The sequence below is a fragment of the Cynoglossus semilaevis genome, chromosome 3 (assembly GCF_000523025.1).
Source record: "Cynoglossus semilaevis isolate Cse_v1.0 chromosome 3, Cse_v1.0, whole genome shotgun sequence".
Taxonomy (NCBI): Eukaryota; Metazoa; Chordata; class Actinopteri; order Pleuronectiformes; family Cynoglossidae; genus Cynoglossus; species Cynoglossus semilaevis.
Genome location: NC_024309.1, coordinates 590,371 through 601,508, shown reverse-complemented (window position 1 = coordinate 601,508; position 11,138 = coordinate 590,371). Strand labels below are relative to the sequence as shown.

General features: G+C 38.2%; 1 non-coding gene across 1 annotated transcript; it reads right to left on the bottom strand.

Moving 5' to 3' along the window:
- Nucleotides 1-9,052: 9,052 nt before the first annotated feature.
- On the bottom strand, nucleotides 9,053-9,132 carry trnas-aga (transfer RNA serine (anticodon AGA)). Its single transcript has one exon. It is a non-coding gene; the product is annotated as a tRNA-Ser (tRNA).
- Nucleotides 9,133-11,138: the final 2,006 nt, after the last annotated feature.

The following is an 11,138-nucleotide window of genomic DNA, read 5'->3' as shown; positions in this document are numbered from 1 at the left end:
TGAAAATGGATGGATGGATGGAATATAGTATATATAGTGATATTTGAAGTTCATTTGTATGTTGACCGCAGAAAAAGGACACTGGCTGAGTATGTATGATGTATACGTTACACGAGAACTAAGAAGGTTTTTATTTGTTACATGATGAGAACCTGTTAAAATTTAAAAGCTCTGGGTGTTTATACTTTTAACACCATAGCCGAGAGTATGTGGCATGTTACTCCTTTCAAACTCTTGTCTCAACCACAATATGTTTGCAGCTTCCCTAATTGACTATACTGAAATTCCTGTTTTCTTACCATAACAGTAAGAAAACAAATTTAACAAACCTGACGTAACACTCAGTTAATCTAAGAGGAAAAAAAAGCAGAATTGCCTCTTGGTTTATTTTACTAGCATATTGCAGTGTGATGAGACACATTTATGGTATATTTAGTATTTTGTGCAAAGTATGTGCAGCTAGTTTTCACACAGGCCGTTGGTCGTATTCTATTAACCACATCCATCAGGCACATTCCGGCCAAACTCTGGTCGTGAAACAAAGGTGCATTGATGGCGGCTACATCTGCACAAGATATCCAGTCCACATGAACTGAGGTGGACTATTTGTTTTTGGCACAGATCTGCTGTTAACGAAAGTCTGGGCTGTTTGGTAAAACACCTGCTCTGTGGTCTGTTTTGAACATTTGTCGAGATGTCAAAAAATGTCGTGGACCGAAAAGGGAAATAGATCAATTCACAACTAGAAGGGAAGAGGACCTTGTAGGAGTTGACGAAAAAGCTTTAAGCAGAACATTATATGCAAAATTGACTTTGTCTGGGTTATTGTACACATATTTGACATCTATGGAACGTCAGTCAGCTGAGGTGGCTTGGGCATTTACATCGCATGCCCCCCGGACGCCTTCCTCGGGAGGTGCTCGGGTGCCGTCCCTCTGGGGGGAGACCTAGGGGAAGACCTAGGACACGCTGGGGCGCCTGTGTCACTCAGCTGGCCTGAGAACGCTTTGGGGTCCCCCCAGAAGAGCTGGAGGAAGTGTCGAGGGAGAGGGAAGTCTGTTGCCCCCGCGACCCGCCCCCGGATAAGCGGTTGATGGATGGATGGATGGATGGATGGAACGTCTATGTTTAAACAACTATACATACTGTAGATGGTTTTTAATCTGCTAAATTCAGGTAATTTGTCTCAAAACCAACCTTACTGATTTCACCTAATCAGTTTCTAGGTTTTTAGTTAGTCAAAATGAATGTGAAATTTCATTCTTGGCTCTCAATTTTGTTGCGGAATTCCTCCCTGTTTTGAGTCAGACTTAGACTCAAACATGTCACGACAAAAATGAAGGCCAGTTTTGGTGTCCTGCCAGAATGTCATACCTTGGTGCTCATGCCACAAAAGAAACCCACTCCATTGCTCTGCTCCAGTCAGATGCATGCAAATATGTGTTTTACCAGGAGCCATTTCCCTCTTACTGCTCAATCGTTGTCATGGTTATGTGAAAGACATTCTCAGGTCCCCCCCCCCACAGAGGAGGTGGGAAGAGTACACAGTTGCTTATTACCATTTAAAAAAGGGCACTGTATCCATTTAGACCAGAGCTGTTAAACAGGTGCGTAAAGAAACTGCTCAAGTCTTTGGATTCTTTTTGGTTTTTTTTTGTTTTGTTTTTTAACAGAAGCATGTGACTCTCTTTAACCCCCCCCTGCCTTTTCCTAAGCATCTTTGGGCAAATGTGTATTTTAGTATAGTTAGTTGATGTATCTTAAAATTAACGTCATTGTCACTATGCTAGGTTTAGATTTAAATGGATAATTTGAATATATTAGTGCCTCCTTCCACCTGTCTCCTTCTTTTCACTGCTGATAAAGAGCCACATCTAATTGGCCTGTTACTTTGACATATGGAGCAATTAAACTGACAGGTAAGAATGTTTAAAATTGCCTTAATATTCACATGCTTTTTTTCCTTTTCTTCATATTCCTTAGACTTCTCTGGGGTGGGGGTTGAACCGAGAAGCTGTGATTGCCATTACACATCACCGGACAGCTCAGTTTTCAAAGGGATTCACACATGTAATTATAGCACAAATGGAATTGCTTTAATTAAACTATAAATACACACCACAAAGTATGGTATCACAATGTATACATATATAAGGGGATAACTTAGCCACCACGCTAAGGTGTTTCCTGAAGTGTGTGGTCATACCTCCTGTTTTATAATAGCTCAACTTTCAAAAAGTAAAAGAGATTATTCATAAAAGCCAAACACCACTGTTCATAACAATCATATCCTTTTTTATATCAATATTGTACAATAGGATGTGAGGCTGGTGAGAGATGGCAGACAGCAGTAGACGGCTGTTTTGATACTAATTGGGAGTACTGTCTGCCGTTATATCCATTTATGTGCCATGTGCCTTGTGGTGCTTTATCATGATTTCTAAGGAAAAGTAAGAAAATAAGAATAAGAGCCTTGGCAGTAATTTTGGGTTCTGAGATGTTGACTTCCCTAAATGCATCAAGGGGAGCACTGAGGGTGAAGAGACAAAATCGTAACAAGGTCATGGTGATAATCAACTGTTTTAGTGAATAACAGTGGAATAACATTACTTATTCAACAAAGTACTGGCCTGTCCCTTTCCATTTCTTTGCAAGAAACTTAATTAATTATTTATAGGTCGTTATCTCCCTCTCTCTATTTCTTTATTTATAAATTCTGTATATATATATTGTGATTTAATTGATATTTTTGTGTATGCCAGAATTCAAGTGATTTCGTTGATATTATGTTTCAGTAGCATTTGATTACTGAGCCTTTCACTGAATGGTTGTTAAATAAGTTTACATCTGCTTAGATAACTATGGTTATACAAGTACTTAGGTAGTAGGGGTTGCTGCAAGGTGCCGGGGGGAGGGGGGGTTCCAGTGGAATATGACACGCTGGACATAAATGTAGCACCGCTGTAATGCTTAAATTATAAGAAAGCCTACAGTCACTAGGTGGCAGCAACTCCCACAGCGGTTTGTACAGATAAAAAATATCTTATTAGGTTTTCAATAGTATTTCAGTTTGCGGGGGGGTGTGGGTTGGAGAGGGGCAGGGGGTGTGAACACATTTATGTCCCCAAAGGGGGGCATGACAGAAAATAATTAAGAACCAGTGGGTTATACCAATGCTATATACTATGTGGAAGGCAGTGTAGTGGTGCGCTAATTCACTGAGCTTTCAGCACCGAGTACATCATCAGAAGTTGTTAAAATACGTATAAAATTGTGTATTGTTTGATTCAATAATTAAAGCCCAAAGTCACTCATTTGGATTTTGAATTACCTCTGGTAATTTCAACTTGCTTTTTAATACCCTACTTGTGACCGAGTTTGACTTGAAAGGGTCTGGGGTTCTCAGCACTGGCCGAATAAAATACTGTTATTAATAATAACAGTTTTAAGAGTTGGAATGTGAAGGTAATATTTTAGGGCACAAAATTGGTGGCAGGTTAGATAGAAGACTAACCAGTCCACAACTGGCTCTATATTAAAACTTACTTCTGACTCTTTTTCAAGTCAAGATGAGTAATAACGCCGGTAAAAAATATTTAATTAGTAAGGAGGTTCATAATTTACTGCAGATGTCTTCCTGTTTCTTGTTGACTTTTCGGTTTGGTCTTTATGACAGTGAAAAAACTGCCTGTGATATAGTTGGTTTATATATATATATATATATATATGTGTGTGTGTGTGTGTGTGTGTGTCCATGTGGCAGTTCAGAACCTGCCTGCACCTCATTGGGGAAATGTATGCTCTCTCTAATTGCTTTGTTCCATGAGGTCACCCATTCTGTACTGCCTCATTGTTGCTAAATTATTCAGCTGACGAAGAGCTTCACTGTGGTTTTTGCTGAATGTTTCCCTTTCACATTTATTGCACTTAAATGTGATTTGTGGTTTTCACTCCTGGGTCTGGTGCTATATTGCAGGAAGGCAATATAGTGGCTAAATGTGTCGCAACTATATCTTTGTTAGAACACTTAATACAAATTAAAGAAAATAAATATAATGCTATTTTTTATATTGTGGTGGCAATAGATATATATTATATTTGGTTTATATGTGTAAATATATATTTAATATTTTTAATGCCTGTAAATAACATTTGCATGGTCATTTGAATAGTAGCTGCTACACCAAAAAAGTGTGAGCACCCTGCTTTATAGCAAATACAGAAGGTCCCTGATTCAGTTCTGTGCGAACTACTTGGCCTGTTTCAATGCTGTACGCCGGAATGGATGGATGGAGCAAATCTAATCACCTGCAGCTCAACATAGACTTTTGGAAATACAAACAAAAACTCCAGTTCCAGTACGACCAGTTCTTATCAAGGGTCAGGAGATGGAGGTCATGGAGACCCATAAATACCTTGGTCTGTGGTTGCACAACAAGTTGGACAGGGCAGACACACAGTAGGCAGCTGTACACGAAGGCCCAGAGTAGACTGTGCTTCCTGCAGAGGCTCAGGTCTTTTAACGTCTGCAACAAGCTCCTGAAAATGTTTTACCAGTCTGTAGTTGCCAGTGTTATTTCATACATTGTGGTGTGCTGGAGGAGCAACCTGGACCCTCTGGTGACAGCGGCAGAGAAGAGAACACTTGGCAAACTGCTGGCCATCTTGGACAATGCCACTCATCCTATGTACACTGTCATCACCAATCAGAGGAGTCTGTTCAGTGACAGGCTCCTCCTTCCAATGAGCAGGACCAATAGACTTAAAAACTCCTTTGTCCATCGGGCAATTAAACTGCTTAACTCTTCACTGGGTGGAAGGAGGGCGAACAAACGACTGGTGGATAGGGGAGGAAGTGCAATAACCCAACAATAATTTCAATGCAATAACCAGAATCTTAATTTGCATTACTATTATATTTCAATCTTCAATTGTCCCTTTTTTCAGGGGTTGGCAAAGCGAATCATTGATTTCCATATTGCCCTGTTCACGGCATCTTCTACTCTGACTCCAACTATCTGCATGTCCTCCGTTACTGCATCCATATATCTACAAATGTATGTACATATATGCATATTTATAACTTATATACTGTGTATAAATATATTACTAATATCTATACTATATAATATTATACGTATATGTATAGTAGCTCTTAGTAATAATGGTTGTATAAATCTGGTCGACATCATACACTAATATATCTGCTGGAACTGCCTATATGCTGTAGCTAACTGTTCATCTAATTTAATTACTCTTATTAATTAATTAAATTATTAATTAAACTACTTATACTGTTCATATATTTAAACTATTATATACCAGTTCAAGGTTTATAATATATATTGAATATATATATCATTGTTATATATATATATGTATGTGGATATACATATGTAACAATGGTTAACAATGGTATAATTGAAATATAACAATAAATAATAATTGAGAATGCCATAAACAACACCATACATGGCTACAATAATGATCTACTAGTCTACTAATACTACTAACACTATCTATGTACTTCTACTAACCTACTAACTTACTAACATCTACTGTTCAGGTTTCCCATTTTTAAGTGTGCTGCTACTCATGTATGCATTTTGTTGTATTTCACCTAGTTTTGTGTTTTTACTGTTGTTTCGGTGTTGTATTGCTGCTGGAGCCTAAATTCCCCGAAGGGAACTCCCGAGGGATTAATAAAGTGCTATCTATCCATCTAGATATATATTTAATATTTCCCATGTTTGTAGATCATTTTAGCTATTAATAAAGTGCTATCTATCTATCTAGATATATATTTAATATTTTCCATGTTTGTAGCATTTTAGCCTGACCAATTGAATAGTATCTCCTAAGCCGAACAAACCCCAAATACTTTATAAAATGTAGTGGTGACACAAAGTCCCTTGTCTGGGCAATTTTTAAGACAAAGACAAAAACATAGTTCCAATCCCAAACATTAAAGATGTAACAATCAATTTAAACGTAAAAGACGATAAACATATAATAGGCAAATACAAGCAGAAGCAATCATTCAAATGAAAGTGCCTTGGAGGTGCATGTGCACTTGATTGAATCTGGTTTCTCTATTGCTAGCTCATCTGTTGCGGCAATAACAGAAACAGTGTTTTACTTGATTAGCCACACTGCCTTGCATAGACTAAACATAATGGAAGCAGATGCAGTCGGTTTATTTCAACTGGGAACGATTATTAATATGAACAAAGGGGGATGCGGTGGTGGAAGAAGAGCAAATACGCTTTTCTACTCATACCTTGAGGGTATTTGTTTCTTTTACTGCTGCAAGAGGCAGACACGGGGAACACGCAAGTCAGAGAGGTGGAGAGAGAAGGCGAGACAGAGAGAATATGTGAAAAGTGAATTACGTGGACTTGAGGAATGAGTAGAAAATCAAAAGAAGGGGTGTGTGTAGGTCTTTGTCCTGCCGCTGCTGTTGCAGGGGTGACTCCTCTGCTTCGGAATCGGCTGGCTGAATTGCAGTGACCTCGAGCAATTTGTGAACAAATAAGATTGCCTTTGTGTGTGCATTATTTTCTGTTGACATTTGCTAAGCACAAGAGCTCCTGGCCATGGGAGATAGATGAGGGCCCTAAAATGCCTCCGTGTCTGCCAGGGCCTTTCATGTTGTCTTGAGAGCAGTGAGTATGCTATGTGTATTCGTGAGTGTGTTTTTCGTTTGAGCCTGTGTGTATGTGTGTAGAGAAGGGGGAGCAGACCGAGAAAAGAGAAAACACAATGTGATTGCTGTGCACTAAGACCCCGGCAGAGTTTTGTTTCTGACAGCCGAAGATAAAGGTTATGTACTTTTTCTTCACTGTTGCCGTTTTCTATCAGCGTAGAAATAACACAGTTATCTTTGGAGGTGACACTTCTGAATGCTTCCTTTAAATGACAAGTTAAACACTCTCCTAAAACAGATGGAACTCTTGATTAAAGGTTGTAATAATACAGATTTTTTGCTCGAGATCTATGATAATATTTGTCATAAATAGTCTTTGTCCCATTGTTTGATTATGCATTTACATATTACTGCGATTAAGTGCTTGTGTCTGTGTTGGCTTGAAGGAACCGTGCTGAAGGTCACAACTCAAGATGTTTTTTATACTCTACTTCTAGAATTGACTTTTCTTGTCATTTTTCTCCTAACAATAACTATTAACACCCTAGATTGGGATAAAAACTAGTCTTAATTAACGGGATATTGGCCCATTGTTGTTGTTTTTTTCTTTGTTAACAACTAGATAAGACATCTGAATAATGATATGCTTTGACTTATTTAACACCTGAACTGTATCAGATCAGTCTTAAAGAGCATGGAAACAATTTGTATTCTAAAGCCAGCCTTGTATCATATTTAACACCTGAACTGTATCAGATCACTAGAACCTGTCTTAAAGAGCATGGAAACAATTAGTATTCTAAAGCCAGCCTTCTATCGGCTTCTTATTTTCTCGACTCGAGAAATAATTAGGGATGACCGATATTAACTTTTTGCCAATATCAGATATGCCAATATTGTCCAAACACCGATTCCGATGTCAACCAATACCTATATATGCAGCAGTTTGCGTCACAACGTGTGTCACAGTGACAATAATTCACTTTCACTTCAAAACTGTCAGGTCACATCGTCCAACCGAAATCCAAGCATTGCGTTATCTGATTTTCGTTATCAATCTATCTTTAACGATTCTTACCAATATTACATAATTATGCTAATATCGGTTGAATACCATGCCTGTGTTTTTAATAGCCACCCATATTAACCTCACAATTTGCAGACCACCCGGGCACCACCCCCCACCCCCCTTTTATCCACAAATTTTAAGACTCGCTATCACTTGTGCAGCCTAAATACGATCATATTATAATAACTGACGATTTTAACTTACTTATAACACAGTTTTTAAACCTTTTAGTTTCAAACAACACGCCAGAACGTCCCATTTCACTAAATCGTTGCAGACAATAAGAACGAGTCCTTTTCTCCAAATGTGTAGTACAGTTGGCCCGCCAGTATATATATACTGTATGTATACTGGCAGAATTTGTAGTATTAGTGATGTTATATGTTATAGAACATATATTTTATTTTTATTTTTTTTTGTTCTTGGCCTGTGAAAAAAAGATTTACATTAAAATGACAACAGATAAAGAGATATAATAAGAAGGAAATACCTAAATATAAATAATAAAATAGGTTTGGCACCCCTGCTATACACAAACATTTGATAAATTCTTGTATCATTACAAAGGAGGGGGTCAACACACAACGTAAAACAGGATTATGTCACAATGACCTCAATGTAGAGTTCTGTAAAGCCGCTCAACATGTACTTGGCCACAAATCTATCCCGATTTTTTTTTAGATCATTTAAATTCCTAGCCTGTTGTTGTAATTTGAGTATAAGAAATACACAAAGAAAACTATATGATTTTTTGGGGGGGGGGGATCGCTGGATCACTGATATGGCCCTGCATCAAAATAAGGATGGTGGGAGTGGCCACCCGCTCATTTAAGTTTCTAGAGAAGCATTCAAAAGATGAATATTTCCATTTACAGCATTGTCATTAGTGGGTCTGACCTTTAAGTAAGCTCCGTGTTTATTGATCTTCCTGATGCTGGCCTTTCAGTGTGTGGATTGTTCACCACCAGCACCACAACAACAGATTGAACAATAACACGGCTGTTCATCTAAAGAGCAAGAACAGGTTGATAGTCGTTCTGCTGGTAGCACCGCAGGAACAAGTGATGATCGGTCCAAATGTGGGGCATCAGGATTTTCACGTACACTCATGTAGCTCAAAGTGCTTTAACAGTGCTTCAACAGTTTAACAAAGAAGAAGACAGGGTGGTCCTCAGTTTATGATGTTCTCAGCCTCAGCAATTCATGCATAACATTGCCTTCTCCCGTAAAGAAAGTCATGTACCATCATTCCAATGTATGGCGTTAAAACATTTTCATTTTTAATTGATAACTAGTGGAAACAAACCAAAACGACTTACAGAGAAGGCTCAAGCATGTGGTTCCTCTGGGAATCCAACCCAGGACTCTATGCTCTCTGCTTTCTAGGCAGGCGTGCTAACCGCTACACTATGGAACCACCACATTTGCCGGTTGTACGACAATCCATACGTTGGATTGCACTACATTTGCGTTCTTTTGTTTGTGTTATGGATTTTTTTTTCGGTAACTTTTGGAGAAACATTTGTTTGTCTTGGTCACGTAATACAGCCCCCAATAGAATTTGCTATCGTAGGAAGGGGGAAGGCCCCTGAATGAGGCAGAAAATAAATGTGAAACCTCTCAAAAAAGAAGCATTTACTAAAATAATTATTTATCAAAAAAAGGTGTGTAATTTTTACGAACATTATTTTCATGTTACTTTGATCTTTTTATTGCACTTATTTGCCATAACCCGAAGCTTGATCCATGAAAATATAGGCTTTTGGAAAACTTGTCAATGACACACGAAATGGATGTGTATTTTTGTTAAGTGCAGAGATGTCACTGTGAAGAGAGACTGAAAGGATCCTAAGCCTTCCTGTATACACACTCAGAAACACTTGAAAAATCTCTCCTCATCTCTCCTCATTACTTTTAGCCTATATCTTAAAGTTTACAGGTATTAATAAGCTCAGAAGCAGCAGGCAGTGGATTAAAGGTACGAAGAAAAGGCAAGCAACCACAGTCTCATTTTCCTCTTCAATAAATACAAACATGGGCTTTATGTGTAGCTCAGTGGGATGTAGACACAGGCTGCCAGCAGGCTTATTTGAAGAGGGTGACGTGCAATGATCTAGTTCCTCTCTCCAGGTCTGTCTAATTACTATCTTGATCACCAGCCTGACCTTTCACATTCATGCCGGACAAAAGAAAGCAGGGGTACCTTGACATGGTAGGATAATAAGAGGAAGAAGGGGTGGAAAGATGTAAAAGGAAGTGTGAAAATACATGGAGGAGGAATGAAACCATAAAAGCTTTTAGTAATAGTTATATTAATGATAATGGATTTAATTACAGGGCATTTTTCTATTATTTAATGTATTGAAATGACACCCGCCCCTTTTTATTTTATTTTTTACAGCTACAGATATTATGCTTGTGAGTACACATAGGACACATAGGACATGGCATTTGCCTTAAATTAATTGACCCATGTTTTAACTGTCATAAATAGGCTGGCTGGATCCGATACTCAGGATTGGTAACGGTCCAAATTGGTCAAAATTTCAGAATTGAACATCGGAAAAATCAAGGATAGTCCGTAGGGTTCGATGCCTAAGCCCAAATTCTCAGCTTTGCATGACATTCTGTAAAAAGAGACACTCACTTTAGTAACAGCAGCCCGCAGCATGTTGGAGAAGAAAAAGAAGGTATGGGACTGATATTGGTAACCACAGATACTCCAGTATTGGACATGAAATAGGTGTATCGATACATCCTTAGTCGTGGAAACATGTCTATTCTTTCACACCTAGAGTATATATTTGCTGTACTCCCCACCACCAGTTAAAACTGAAGAAGCCTCTTGGATGGTGAAACGTCTTCTTTTAGAAAATCCACGTCCAGTTGCCTAACAGAACTTTTCAAACTACATCCTTAGTCATGAATAAGCTCAAAATTGCTATTGCCTTTATTAAAAGTGGAGGTCATCAAAGACCATTGGACCTACCTTCAGGTCAAATCAGCACAAATATTTAACCTTTTAAACATTTATGTAATGTGAAAATGATCAAAATTTTCCTGGTATATCATAAAACTATAGTTCGAAATACTAGTCTAAAACTTTTAAGTGCCTCTTTATTGTTTCAGAGTTATGCCGAATGGCAAGTTTTCCTAATATGCAATTTTGCATTCAGGACTTTGTCCCAATATTATCAATACAATGTGAAGAGCTTCTTTGCACTGGTATAATTGGTATGCATCACATTTCCATCTTTGCCAAGTACTTATTCCAAGGGGGGAATGAGTAGCTGGCTCTTTCTGACTTTTTTTCTGTATGTATTTCTCCCCTTCTTTTTGATTCATTTTGCTAGAGCAGATCCAACAGAAGAATTGGTTTGACAGCCTTGTAATGTTCATTAGGCAAACAATGTGTCAAAACTG